The 12834-nt window shown below is 49.4% G+C and overlaps 1 pseudogene; it reads left to right on the forward strand.

Moving 5' to 3' along the window:
* The first annotated feature begins 989 nt into the window (after positions 1 to 989).
* LOC110525066 overlaps positions 990 to 12834 on the forward strand; it is a 37728-nt pseudogene continuing 25883 nt past the window's right edge.

Here is a 12834-nt window from a genome sequence, read left to right on the forward strand (position 1 = left end):
TACTATAGTATACTACATTTATGCCCGCATCACTCCAGTAAATACTATAGTATTATTACAGTATTTAGAGACACATTTTTATTCATATGGTAAAACTCTACTTTGTTATTTGTTGGGTTATTTGTTCCCAGAACTCCCACTGCATTGAATCAGGTCCATAAAATCAACTTTGAATGACATTCAGGCGTCCAAATGAGTCAGTCTCATAACTGAACCTAATTTTATCTCAGTATGAGCAGAGCACATACCTTCTTTCGTCGTTCTATAATCTACCTTGATGGAAATAAAGTGCCTTTAGCATTGCGTGTTTATTTTTAAATGTTTTATTTATTTTACCTTTTATTTAACTAGGCAAGTCAGTTAAGAACAAATTCTTATTTTCAATGGCGGCCTAGGAACAGTGGGTTAACTGCCTGTTCAGGGGGCAGAACGACAGATTTGTACCTTGTCAGCTCGGGGATTTGATCTTGCAACCTTCCGGTTACTAGTCCAACGCTCTAACCACTAGGCAACCTGCCTCCCTCCTCTAACCACTAGGCAACCTGCCTCCCTCCTCTAACCACTAGGCAACCTGCCTCCCTCCTCTAACCACTAGGCAACCTGCCTCCCTCCTCTAACCACTAGGCTACCTGCCTCCCTCCTCTAACCACTAGGCTACCTGCCTCCCTCCTCTAACCACTAGGCTACCTGCCTCCCTCTTCTAACCACTAGGCTACCTGCCTCCCTCCTCTAACCACTAGGCAACCTGCCTCCCTCCTCTAACCACTAGGCTACCTGGCACAGTCAAGGTTACAACAGTGCTACTGACTGGTACTTTCCTATAGCTTTCAATAACTTTTCCCCATAACTGTTTCACTGACAATCAGCTCTGCACACTCAAACTGAAATTTCAAGTATCCCCCCCTAGAATGAAATCCCCTAGAGAAAGCAGGTACCTCAAGAGACCATGTGTAATTCAATCTTTGGTGTTTGTCTACTAGGCATTTAACCTAGTTTGTTAGTGTTACCAGGCCTTTTAACCTGGTTTGTTAGTGTTACCAGGCCTTTTCACCTGGTTTGTTAGTGTTACCAGGCCTTTTAACCTGGTGTGTTAGTGTTACCAGGCCTTTTAACCTGATCTGGTGGTGTCCGTGTTCCTCAGATTAACAGGTATGCCAAAGGAAAACTATGATCCCCCGGATCCTCGTCGACTATACACCATCATGTCAGCCGAGGAGGTAGCCAACGGGAAAAAGTCACACTGGGCCGAGGTCAGTTACCTTCCCTGGTCAGTCAGTCAGTTGGAGATATCAGGTCAGTTACCTTCCCCAGTCAGTCAGTCAGCTGGAGATATCAGGTCAGTTACCTTCCCTGGTCAGTCAGTCAGCTGGAGATATCAGGTCAGTTACCTTCCCTGGTCAGTTGGAGATATCAGGTCAGTTACCTTCCCTGGTCAGCTGGAGATATCAGGTCAGTTACCTTCCCTGGTCAGTCAGTCAGCTGGAGATATCAGGTCAGATACCTTCCCTGGTCAGCTGGAGATATCAGGTCAGTTACCTTCCCTGGTCAGTCAGTCAGCTGGAGATATCAGGTCAGTTACCTTCCCTAGTCAGTCAGTCAGCTGGAGATATCAGGTCAGTTACCTTCCCTAGTCAGTCAGTCAGCTGGAGATATCAGGTCAGTTACCTTCCCTGGTCAGTTGGAGATATCAGGTCAGTTACCTTCCCTGGTCAGTTGGAGATATCAGGTAGATTACCTTCCCTGGTCAGCTGGAGATATCAGGTCAGTTACCTTCCCTGGTCAGTTGGAGATATCAGGTCAGTTACCTTCCCTGGTCAGTTGGAGATATCAGGTCAGTTATCTTCCCTGGTCAGCTGGAGATATCAGGTCAGTTACCTTCCCTAGTCAGTCAGTCAGCTGGAGATATCAGGTCAGTTACCTTCCCTGGTCAGTTGGAGATATCAGGTCAGTTACCTTCCCTGGTCAGTTGGAGATATCAGGTCAGTTACCTTCCCTGGTCAGTCAGTCAGCTGGAGATATCAGGTCAGTTACCTTTCCTGGTCAGCTGTAGATAACAGGTCAGTTACCTTCCCTAGTCAGCTGGAGATATCAGGTCAGTTACCTTCCCTAGTCAGCTGGAGATATCAGGTCAGTTACCTTCCCTAGTCAGCTGGAGATATCAGGTCAGTTACCTTCCCTAGTCAGCTGGAGATATCAGGTCAGTTACCTTCCCTGGTCAGTCAGTCAGCTGGAGATATCAGGTCAGTTACCTTCCCTAGTCAGCTGGAGATATCAGGTCAGTTACCTTCCCTAGTCAGCTGGAGATATCAGGTCAGTTACCTTCCCTAGTCAGCTGGAGATATCAGGTCAGTTACCTTCCCTGGTCAGTCAGTCAGCTGGAGATATCAGGTCAGTTACCTTCCCTGGTCAGTCAGTCAGCTGGAGATATCAGGTCAGTTACCTTCCCTGGTCAGCTGGAGATATCAGTTCAGTTACCTTCCCTGGTCAGTCAGTCAGCTGGAGATATCAGGTCAGTTACCTTCCCTAGTCAGCTGGAGATATCAGGTCAGTTACCTTCCCTAGTCAGTCAGTCAGCTGGAGATATCAGGTCAGTTACCTTCCCTAGTCAGTCAGTCAGCTGGAGATATCAGGTCAGTTACCTTCCCTGGTCAGTTGGAGATATCAGGTCAGTTACCTTCCCTGGTCAGTTGGAGATATCAGGTAATTTACCTTCCCTGGTCAGCTGGAGATATCAGGTCAGTTACCTTCCCTGGTCAGTTGGAGATATCAGGTCAGTTACCTTCCCTGGTCAGTTGGAGATATCAGGTCAGTTATCTTCCCTGGTCAGCTGGAGATATCAGGTCAGTTACCTTCCCTAGTCAGTCAGTCAGCTGGAGATATCAGGTCAGTTACCTTCCCTAGTCAGTCAGTCAGCTGGAGATATCAGGTCAGTTACCTTCCCTGGTCAGTTGGAGATATCAGGTCAGTTACCTTCCCTGGTCAGTCAGGCAGCTGGAGATATCAGGTCAGTTACCTTCCCTAGTCAGCTGGAGATATCAGGTCAGTTACCTTCCCTAGTCAGTCAGTCAGCTGGAGATATCAGGTCAGTTACCTTCCCTAGTCATTCAGTCAGCTGGAGATATCAGGTCAGTTACCTTCCCTGGTCAGTTGGAGATATCAGGTCAGTTACCTTCCCTGGTCAGTTGGAGATATCAGGTAATTTACCTTCCCTGGTCAGCTGGAGATATCAGGTCAGTTACCTTCCCTGGTCAGTTGGAGATATCAGGTCAGTTACCTTCCCTGGTCAGTTGGAGATATCAGGTCAGTTATCTTCCCTGGTCAGCTGGAGATATCAGGTCAGTTACCTTCCCTAGTCAGTCAGTCAGCTGGAGATATCAGGTCAGTTTCCTTCCCTAGTCAGTCAGTCAGCTGGAGATATCAGGTCAGTTACCTTCCCTGGTCAGTTGGAGATATCAGGTCAGTTACCTTCCCTGGTCAGTTGGAGATATCAGGTCAGTTACCTTCCCTGGTCAGCTGGAGATATCAGGTCAGTTACCTTCCCTGGTTAGTTGGAGATATCAGGTCAGTTACCTTCCCTGGTCAGTCAGTCAGGGAGTCAGTCAACCAGTCAGCTGGAGATATCAGGTCAGTTACCTTCCCTAGTCAGCTGGAGATATCAGGTCAGCTACCTTCCCTAGTCAGCTGGAGATATCAGGTCAGTTACCTTCCCTGGTCAGTCAGTCAGCTGGAGATATCAGGTCAGTTACCTTCCCTGGTCAGTCAGTCAGCTGGAGATATCAGGTCAGTTACCTTCCCTAGTCAGCTGGAGATATCAGGTCAGTTACCTTCCGTAGTCAGCTGGAGATATCAGGTCAGTTACCTTCCCTGGTCAGTCAGTCAGGTAGTCAGTCAACCAGCTAGTTGGAGAGATCAGGTCAGTTACTTTCCCCAGTCAGCTGGAGATATCAGGTCAGTTACCTTCCCTAGTCAGCTGGAGATATCAGGTCAGTTACCTTCCCTAGTCAGCTGTAGATATCAGGTCAGTTACCTTCCCTGGTCAGTTTGAGATATCAGGTCAGTTACCTTCCCTGGTCAGTTGGAGATATCAGGTCAGTTACCTTCCCTGGTCAGCTGGAGATATCAGGTCAGTTACCTTCCCTGGTCAGTCAGTCAGGGAGTCAGTCAACCAGTCAGCTGGAGATATCAGGTCAGTTACCTTCCCTAGTCAGCTGGAGATATCAGGTCAGCTACCTTCCCTAGTCAGCTGGAGATATCAGGTCAGTTACCTTCCCTGGTCAGTCAGTCAGCTGGAGATATCAGGTCAGTTACCTTCCCTGGTCAGTCAGTCAGCTGGAGATATCAGGTCAGTTACCTTCCCTAGTCAGCTGGAGATATCAGGTCAGTTACCTTCCCTAGTCAGCTGGAGATATCAGGTCAGTTACCTTCCCTAGTCAGCTGGAGATATCAGGTCAGTTACCTTCCCTGGTCAGTCAGTCAGCTGGAGATATCAGGTCAGTTACCTTCCCTGGTCAGTCAGTCAGCTGGAGATATCAGGTCAGTTACCTTCCCTGGTCAGCTGGAGATATCAGTTCAGTTACCTTCCCTGGTCAGTCAGTCAGCTGGAGATATCAGGTCAGTTACCTTCCCTAGTCAGCTGGAGATATCAGGTCAGTTACCTTCCCTAGTCAGTCAGTCAGCTGGAGATATCAGGTCAGTTACCTTCCCTAGTCAGTCAGTCAGCTGGAGATATCAGGTCAGTTACCTTCCCTGGTCAGTTGGAGATATCAGGTCAGTTACCTTCCCTGGTCAGTTGGAGATATCAGGTAATTTACCTTCCCTGGTCAGCTGGAGATATCAGGTCAGTTACCTTCCCTGGTCAGTTGGAGATATCAGGTCAGTTACCTTCCCTGGTCAGTTGGAGATATCAGGTCAGTTATCTTCCCTGGTCAGCTGGAGATATCAGGTCAGTTACCTTCCCTAGTCAGTCAGTCAGCTGGAGATATCAGGTCAGTTACCTTCCCTAGTCAGTCAGTCAGCTGGAGATATCAGGTCAGTTACCTTCCCTGGTCAGTTGGAGATATCAGGTCAGTTACCTTCCCTGGTCAGTCAGGCAGCTGGAGATATCAGGTCAGTTACCTTCCCTAGTCAGCTGGAGATATCAGGTCAGTTACCTTCCCTAGTCAGTCAGTCAGCTGGAGATATCAGGTCAGTTACCTTCCCTAGTCATTCAGTCAGCTGGAGATATCAGGTCAGTTACCTTCCCTGGTCAGTTGGAGATATCAGGTCAGTTACCTTCCCTGGTCAGTTGGAGATATCAGGTAATTTACCTTCCCTGGTCAGCTGGAGATATCAGGTCAGTTACCTTCCCTGGTCAGTTGGAGATATCAGGTCAGTTACCTTCCCTGGTCAGTTGGAGATATCAGGTCAGTTATCTTCCCTGGTCAGCTGGAGATATCAGGTCAGTTACCTTCCCTAGTCAGTCAGTCAGCTGGAGATATCAGGTCAGTTTCCTTCCCTAGTCAGTCAGTCAGCTGGAGATATCAGGTCAGTTACCTTCCCTGGTCAGTTGGAGATATCAGGTCAGTTACCTTCCCTGGTCAGTTGGAGATATCAGGTCAGTTACCTTCCCTGGTCAGCTGGAGATATCAGGTCAGTTACCTTCCCTGGTTAGTTGGAGATATCAGGTCAGTTACCTTCCCTGGTCAGTCAGTCAGGGAGTCAGTCAACCAGTCAGCTGGAGATATCAGGTCAGTTACCTTCCCTAGTCAGCTGGAGATATCAGGTCAGCTACCTTCCCTAGTCAGCTGGAGATATCAGGTCAGTTACCTTCCCTGGTCAGTCAGTCAGCTGGAGATATCAGGTCAGTTACCTTCCCTGGTCAGTCAGTCAGCTGGAGATATCAGGTCAGTTACCTTCCCTAGTCAGCTGGAGATATCAGGTCAGTTACCTTCCGTAGTCAGCTGGAGATATCAGGTCAGTTACCTTCCCTGGTCAGTCAGTCAGGTAGTCAGTCAACCAGCTAGTTGGAGAGATCAGGTCAGTTACTTTCCCCAGTCAGCTGGAGATATCAGGTCAGTTACCTTCCCTAGTCAGCTGGAGATATCAGGTCAGTTACCTTCCCTAGTCAGCTGTAGATATCAGGTCAGTTACCTTCCCTGGTCAGTTTGAGATATCAGGTCAGTTACCTTCCCTGGTCAGTTGGAGATATCAGGTCAGTTACCTTCCCTGGTCAGCTGGAGATATCAGGTCAGTTACCTTCCCTGGTCAGTCAGTCAGGGAGTCAGTCAACCAGTCAGCTGGAGATATCAGGTCAGTTACCTTCCCTAGTCAGCTGGAGATATCAGGTCAGCTACCTTCCCTAGTCAGCTGGAGATATCAGGTCAGTTACCTTCCCTGGTCAGTCAGTCAGCTGGAGATATCAGGTCAGTTACCTTCCCTGGTCAGTCAGTCAGCTGGAGATATCAGGTCAGTTACCTTCCCTAGTCAGCTGGAGATATCAGGTCAGTTACCTTCCCTAGTCAGCTGGAGATATCAGGTCAGTTACCTTCCCTGGTCAGTCGTCAGGAAGTCAGTCAACCAGTTAGTTGGAGAGATCAGGTCAGTTACCTTCCCCGGTCAGCTGGAGATATCAGGTCAGTTACATTCCCCGGTCAGCTGGAGATATCAGGTCAGTTACCTTCCCTGGTCAGCAGTCTGCTGGAGATATCAGGTCAGTTACCTTCCCTAGTCAGCTGGAGATATCAGTTCAGTTACCTTCCCTAGTCAGCTGGAGTTATCAGGTCAGTTACCTTCCCTGGTCAGTTGGAGATATCAGGTCAGTTACCTTCCCTGGTCAGTCAGTCAGCTGGAGATATCAGGTCAGTTACCTTCCCTAGTCAGCTGGAGATATCAGGTCAGTTACCTTCCCTAGTCAGCCAGTCAGCTGGAGATATCAGGTCAGTTACCTTCCCTAGTCATTCAGTCAGCTGGAGATATCAGGTCAGTTACCTTCCCCAGTCAGCTGGAGATATCAGGTCAGTTACCTTCCCTAGTCAGCTGGAGATATCAGGTCAGTTACCTTCCCTAGTCAGCTGGAGATATCAGGTCAGTTACCTTCCCTGGTCAGTTGGAGATATCAGGTCAGTTACCTTCCCTGGTCAGTTGGAGATATCAGGTCAGTTACCTTCCCTGGTCAGCTGGAGATATCAGGTCAGTTACCTTCCCTGGTTAGTTGGAGATATCAGGTCAGTTACCTTCCCTGGTCAGTCAGTCAGGGAGTCAGTCAACCAGTCAGCTGGAGATATCAGGTCAGTTACCTTCCCTAGTCAGCTGGAGATATCAGGTCAGCTACCTTCCCTAGTCAGCTGGAGATATCAGGTCAGTTACCTTCCCTGGTCAGTCAGTCAGCTGGAGATATCAGGTCAGTTACCTTCCCTGGTCAGTCAGTCAGCTGGAGATATCAGGTCAGTTACCTTCCCTAGTCAGCTGGAGATATCAGGTCAGTTACCTTCCCTAGTCAGCTGGAGATATCAGGTCAGTTACCTTCCCTGGTCAGTCAGTCAGGTAGTCAGTCAACCAGTTAGTTGGAGAGATCAGGTCAGTTACCTTCCCCAGTCAGCTGGAGATATCAGGTCAGTTACCTTCCCTAGTCAGCTGGAGATATCAGGTCAGTTACCTTCCCTAGTCAGCTGGAGATATCAGGTCAGTTACCTTCCCTGGTCAGTCATCAGGAAGTCAGTCAACCAGTTAGTTGGAGAGATCAGGTCAGTTACCTTCCCCGGTCAGCTGGAGATATCAGGTCAGTTACCTTCCCCGGTCAGCTGGAGATATCAGGTCAGTTACCTTCCCCGGTCAGCTGGAGATATCAGGTCAGTTACCTTCCCTAGTCAGCTGGAGATATCAGGTCAGTTACCTTCCCCGGTCAGCTGGAGATATCAGGTCAGTTACCTTCCCCGGTCAGCTGGAGATATCAGGTCAGTTACCTTCCCCGGTCAGCTGGAGATATCAGGTCAGTTACCTTTCCCGGTCAGCTGGAGATATCAGGTCAGTTACCTTCCCTAGTCAGGTGGAGATATCAGGTCAGTTACCTTCCCCGGTCAGCTGGAGATATCAGGTCAGTTACCTTCCCCGGTCAGCTGGAGATATCAGGTCAGTTACCTTCCCCGGTCAGCTGGATATATCAGGTCAGTTACCTTCCCTAGTCAGCTGGAGATATCAGGTCAGTTACCTTCCCTGGTCAGTCAGTCAGCTGGAGATATCAGGTCAGTTACCTTCCCTGGTCAGCAGTCTGCTGGAGATATCAGGTCAGTTACCTTTACTAGTCAGCTGGAGATATCAGTTCAGTTACCTTCCCTAGTCAGCTGGAGATATCAGGTCAGTTACCTTCCCTGGTCAGCAGTCAGCTGGAGATATCAGGTCAGTTACCTTCCCTGGTCAGTCAGTCTGCAGGAGATATCAGGTCAGTTACCATCCCTGGTCAGTCAGTCAGCTGGAGATATTAGGTCAGTTACCTTCCCTGGTCAGTCAGTCAGCTGGAGATATCAAGTCAGTTACCTTCCCTGGTCAGTCAGTCAGCTGGAGATATCAGGTCAGTTACCTTCCCTAGTCAGCTGGAGATATCAGGTCAGTTACCTTCCCTAGTCAGCTGGAGATATCAGGTCAGTTACCTTCCCCGGTCAGCTGGAGATATCAGGTCAGTTACCTTCCCTAGTCAGCTGGAGATATCAGGTCAGTTACCTTCCCCGGTCAGCTGGAGATATCAGGTCAGTTACCTTCCCCGGTCAGCTGGAGATATCAGGTCAGTTACCTTCCCCGGTCAGCTGGAGATATCAGGTCAGTTACCTTTCCCGGTCAGCTGGAGATATCAGGTCAGTTACCTTCCCTAGTCAGGTGGAGATATCAGGTCAGTTACCTTCCCCGGTCAGCTGGAGATATCAGGTCAGTTACCTTCCCCGGTCAGCTGGAGATATCAGGTCAGTTACCTTCCCCGGTCAGCTGGATATATCAGGTCAGTTACCTTCCCTAGTCAGCTGGAGATATCAGGTCAGTTACCTTCCCTGGTCAGTCAGTCAGCTGGAGATATCAGGTCAGTTACCTTCCCTGGTCAGCAGTCTGCTGGAGATATCAGGTCAGTTACCTTCCCTAGTCAGCTGGAGATATCAGTTCAGTTACCTTCCCTAGTCAGCTGGAGATATCAGGTCAGTTACCTTCCCTGGCCAGCAGTCAGCTGGAGATATCAGGTCAGTTACCTTCCCTGGTCAGTCAGTCTGCAGGAGATATCAGGTCAGTTACCTTCCCTGGTCAGTCAGTCAGCTGGAGATATTAGGTCAGTTACCTTCCCTGGTCAGTCAGTCAGCTGGAGATATCAAGTCAGTTACCTTCCCTGGTCAGTCAGTCAGCTGGAGATATCAGGTCAGTTACCTTCCCTAGTCAGCTGGAGATATCAGGTCAGTTACCTTCCCTAGTCAGCTGGAGATATCAGGTCAGTTACCTCCCCTAGTCAGCTGGAGATATCAGGTCAGTTACCTTCCCTAGTCAGTTGGAGATATCAGGTCAGTTACCTTCCCTAGTCAGCTGGAGATATCAGGTCAGTTACCTTCCCTGGTCAGTCAGTCAGCTGGAGATATCAGGTCAGTTACCTTCCCTGGTCAGTCAGTCAGTTGGAGATATCAGGTCAGTTACCTTCCCTGGTCAGTCAGTCAGGTAGTCAGTCAACCGGTCAGCTGTAGATATCAGGTCAGTTACCTTCCCTGGTCAGTCAGTCAGCTGGAGATATCAGGTCAGTTACCTCCCCTAGTCAGCTGGAGATATCAGGTCAGTTACCTTCCCTAGTCAGCTGGAGATATCAGGTCAGTTACCTTCCCTAGTCAGCTGGAGATATCAGGTCAGTTACCTTCCCTGGTCAGTCAGTAAGCTGGAGATGTCAGGTCAGTTACCTTCCCTGGTCAGTCAGTCAGCTGGAGATATCAGGTCAGTTACCTTCCCTGGTCAGTCAGTCAGTTGGAGATATCAGGTCAGTTACCTTCCCTGGTCAGTCAGTCAGCTGGAGATATCAGGTCAGTTACCTTCCCTGGTCAGTCAGTCAGTTGGAGATATCAGGTCAGTTACCTTCCCTGGTCTGTCAGTCAGCTGGAGATATCAGGTCAGTTACCTTCCCTGGTCAGTCAGTCAGTCAGCTGGAGATATCAGGTCAGTTACCTTCCCTAGTCAGCTGGAGATATCAGGTCAGTAACCTTCCCTAGTCAGCTGGAGATATGAGGTCAGTTACCTTCCCTAGTCAGCTGGAGATATCAGGTCAGTTACCTTCCCTAGTCAGCTGGAGATATCAGGTCAGTTACCTTCCCTAGTCAGCTGGAGATATCAGGTCAGTTACCTTCCCTAGTCAGCTGGAGATATCAGGTCAGTTACCTTCCCTAGTCAGCTGGAGATATCAGGTCAGTTACCTTCCCTGGTCAGTCAGTCAGTCAGCTGGAGATATCAGGTCAGTTACCTTTCCTGGTCAGTCAGTCAGCTGGAGATATCAGGTCAGTTACCTTCCCTGGTCAGTCAGTCAGTCAGCTGGAGATATCAGGTCAGTTACCTTCCCTGGTCAGTCAGTCAGTCAGCTGGAGATATCAGGTCAGTTACCTTCCCTGGTCAGTCATCAGGAAGTCAGTCAACCAGTTAGTTGGAGAGATCAGGTCAGTTACCTTCCCCGGTCAGCTGGAGATATCAGGTCAGTTACCTTCCCCGGTCAGCTGGAGATATCAGGTCAGTTACCTTCCCCGGTCAGCTGGAGATATCAGGTCAGTTACCTTCCCTAGTCAGCTGGAGATATCAGGTCAGTTACCTTCCCCGGTCAGCTGGAGATATCAGGTCAGTTACCTTCCCCGGTCAGCTGGAGATATCAGGTCAGTTACCTTCCCCGGTCAGCTGGAGATATCAGGTCAGTTACCTTTCCCGGTCAGCTGGAGATATCAGGTCAGTTACCTTCCCTAGTCAGGTGGAGATATCAGGTCAGTTACCTTCCCCGGTCAGCTGGAGATATCAGGTCAGTTACCTTCCCCGGTCAGCTGGAGATATCAGGTCAGTTACCTTCCCCGGTCAGCTGGATATATCAGGTCAGTTACCTTCCCTAGTCAGCTGGAGATATCAGGTCAGTTACCTTCCCTGGTCAGTCAGTCAGCTGGAGATATCAGGTCAGTTACCTTCCCTGGTCAGCAGTCTGCTGGAGATATCAGGTCAGTTACCTTCCCTAGTCAGCTGGAGATATCAGTTCAGTTACCTTCCCTAGTCAGCTGGAGATATCAGGTCAGTTACCTTCCCTGGTCAGCAGTCAGCTGGAGATATCAGTTCAGTTACCTTCCCTGGTCAGTCAGTCTGCTGGAGATATCAAGTCAGTTACCTTCCCTGGTCAGTCAGTCAGCTGGAGATATCAGGTCAGTTACCTTCCCTAGTCAGCTGGAGATATCAGGTCAGTTACCTTCCCTAGTCAGCTGGAGATATCAGGTCAGTTACCTCCCCTAGTCAGCTGGAGATATCAGGTCAGTTACCTTCCCTAGTCAGCTGGAGATATCAGGTCAGTTACCTTCCCTAGTCAGCTGGAGATATCAGGTCAGTTACCTTCCCTGGTCAGTCAGTCAGCTGGAGATATCAGGTCAGTTACCTTCCCTGGTCAGTCAGTCAGCTGGAGATATCAGGTCAGTTACCTTCCCTGGTCAGTCAGTCAGTTGGAGATATCAGGTCAGTTACCTTCCCTGGTCAGTCAGTCAGGTAGTCAGTCAACCGGTCAGCTGTAGATATCAGGTCAGTTACCTTCCCTGGTCAGTCAGTCAGCTGGAGATATCAGGTCAGTTACCTCCCCTAGTCAGCTGGCGATATCAGGTCAGTTACCTTCCCTAGTCAGCTGGAGATATCAGGTCAGTAACCTTCCCTAGTCAGCTGGAGATATGAGGTCAGTTACCTTCCCTAGTCAGCTGGAGATATCAGGTCAGTTACCTTCCCTAGTCAGCTGGAGATATCAGGTCAGTTACCTTCCCTAGTCAGCTGGAGATATCAGGTCAGTTACCTTCCCTAGTCAGCTGGAGATATCAGGTCAGTTACCTTCCCTAGTCAGCTGGAGATATCAGGTCAGTTACCTTCCCTGGTCAGTCAGTCAGTCAGCTGGAGATATCAGGTCAGTTACCTTTCCTGGTCAGTCAGTCAGCTGGAGATATCAGGTCAGTTACCTTCCCTAGTCAGTCAGTCAGTCAGCTGGCGATATCAGGTCAGTTACCTTCCCTGGTCAGTCAGTCAGTCAGCTGGAAATATCAGGTCAGTTACCTTCCCTGGTCAGTCAGTCAGTCAGCTGGAGATATCAGGTCAGTTACCTTCCCTGGTCAGTCAGTCAGTCAGCTGGAGATATCAGGTCAGTTACCTTCCCTGGTCAGTCAGTCAGCTGGAGATATCAGGTCAGTTACCTTCGCTGGTCAGCTGGAGATATCAGGTCAGTTACCTTCCCTGGTCAGTCAGTCAGCTGGAGATATCAGGTCAGTTACCTTCCCTAGTCAGCTGGAGATATCAGGTCAGTTACCTTCCCTGGTCAGTCAGTCAGCTGGAGATATCAGGTCAGTTACCTTCCCTGGTCAGTCAGTCAGCTGTAGATATCAGGTCAGTTACCTTCCCTGGTCAGTCAGTCAGCTGGAGATATCAGGTCAGTTACTTCCCCTAGTCAGCTGGAGATATCAGGTCAGTTACCTTCCCTAGTCAGCTGGAGATATCAGGTCAGTTACCTTCCCTAGTCAGCTGGAGATATCAGGTCAGTTACCTTCCCTGGTCAGTCAGTCAGCTGGAGATGTCAGGTCAGTTACCTTCCCTGGTCAGTCAGTCAGCTGGAGATATCAGGTCAGTTACCTTCCC

Source organism: Oncorhynchus mykiss, chromosome 6 (genome assembly GCF_013265735.2).
Source record: "Oncorhynchus mykiss isolate Arlee chromosome 6, USDA_OmykA_1.1, whole genome shotgun sequence".
Classification (NCBI taxonomy): Eukaryota; Metazoa; Chordata; class Actinopteri; order Salmoniformes; family Salmonidae; genus Oncorhynchus; species Oncorhynchus mykiss.